Raw genomic sequence first — 1903 nt, 5'->3', positions numbered from 1 at the left:
GGGCAGCTCCCCGGGGCAGGCGGCCCGCGGAGGCAGAGGAGCGTGCGGGAAACGGAGACTTCCCGGTGTGCAAAAAAAGCCTTACCAAAGGGCAGCGATCCCTCTCTCGCCCATCCCCGTTACCAGAAAGACAAGAATGAGTGCACTCAATTTGTAGCCAAAAAAGACTTAAGGTTAAAAACAAACCACCAACCCCCCCCCACACACACACTCCTTCTAACAAGTCCTAACCAATGAAGCAGTTTATTCAGGGAAGATGAGGGGTCTCCATCACTAGAGAGAAGTCTGCCATGAATGATCCTAGGTGTACCAAGAGCTTGGGTAGGAGGAGACACCATATGCACCTTAAGATCCCTTTTTCACAGAACACGATGATAGCGTTAGAGATGCTGAGTACAGCAATCACTGCAGTATCTGAGCATCAGCCGGGAAGTGCCTGCATTTAAGGTTATCTGTAACATTAGCACAGGAGGCAAACCCGCCTGCCAAAGGACATGAATGAGTGATACCAGCTGAGGCATGTTGCCACTTGAATAGCATCTATTCTGCTCTTGGTAGGAAGGGTTCATCTGACATGCCTCTGTCTGCAGATCTCCTGCAGGCATTCCCTGAGGATCTTGGGAAGAACTAGATTAACCAGGCTGACTAATGCAGACAGTTTCATGGCAGCTCAGTTCTGTATATCATATTTAGTGTATTAGTCTGACACCCTCCCCCCCTTCCCTAACAACTGGTTCATCACTCAGAACTGATGTCTTCCTTAATTATTCCAGATGTTGGGGGGGGTGGTTTGCCTCTCCTCCCCATTCACTGCCCTGCTCTGACCTGGTATAAAACAGGTCAACAAACAATTTTGTAGGATTGCTAGAAGTTAAAAAAGCTAGTAGTTCTAGCCCTGTCCTTTAATACCTAGTAAGTGTTTGCTATAACATGGCTTAATCCTCTCTAGACCCAATCTTCCCTTAACGGAAAGACTAATGATTAAGTCTCATTTTACAGTATTACAAATTTCTGAACTCCAAAGCCATTATGGCTAAGGGACACTCGTGTTCTTGCTGCCACTTTTCTGATTCTTAAAAAAAATGTGGAGAAGAGCCCGTCTGCATACATTTTCCTAAGCTGCAGTCACAGGAAGGACTGCTAGCTAGGCTACCATGCCAAGCCTTCTCTGCTTGTGTCTCTTACACAAGTCTCTGTCCAAAAGAACCACACAGAGAAGAAAAACAATGGTGGCAGGAACATGGTATTTTCCACCTGGTCTGGTTCCTTTTATAAGGTTAATCATCTGCTTTCAGTAGCATAACCCTCTAGATAAACACTTTTTTTTTACTGTTAATACTATAAAGCTATAAATTAGTAACTGTTCTACAGTTTTAATCATTTTGTATCTGGATAATTGCCATTCCACATCTCCAAGTTATTTTATTCTGATACTTTAATAATAAGCTTGTCTGGTCCATCAATCACAGTCACATTAGTTACAGATGTCTCTGGTACGACTTGCAACACAATCAGTTTTCATTACAAGATACATATGAACAGGAAGCCACACAGGGTTGTCATTAGCAGAGCTGGAAAGTCCTGCCTGCCATTGTCAGAGAGAAAAGAAGTGCACTGCAGAGCTTTCTCTAACCAGCTCTGCTCTGTGACTTCATCAGTAGATTGGACCACGCTATTGCAAGGAAAATAATTCTACTACCTTCTTCGCCCTCCTCTGTTCCTTTTTGACACTCATCCAGTCCACATGTGGGCCGTGTTCCAAGTGCCCACCTAGGTGGCCCTTCCTTGCACCGGTCTCCTAAAAAGAAGTAAAAATAAGTCTTATCAGTAAGGAAAGATGACCATACTGCTAGGAAAGGCTAATCCAGCGCCTTGCATTAATGTATTCTGCTGAGTATTTAAG

Source organism: Pygoscelis adeliae, unplaced genomic scaffold (assembly GCF_000699105.1).
Source record: "Pygoscelis adeliae isolate BGI_AS28 unplaced genomic scaffold, ASM69910v1 Scaffold36, whole genome shotgun sequence".
Taxonomy (NCBI): Eukaryota; Metazoa; Chordata; class Aves; order Sphenisciformes; family Spheniscidae; genus Pygoscelis; species Pygoscelis adeliae.
Note: the sequence above shows the minus strand (reverse complement) of the source record.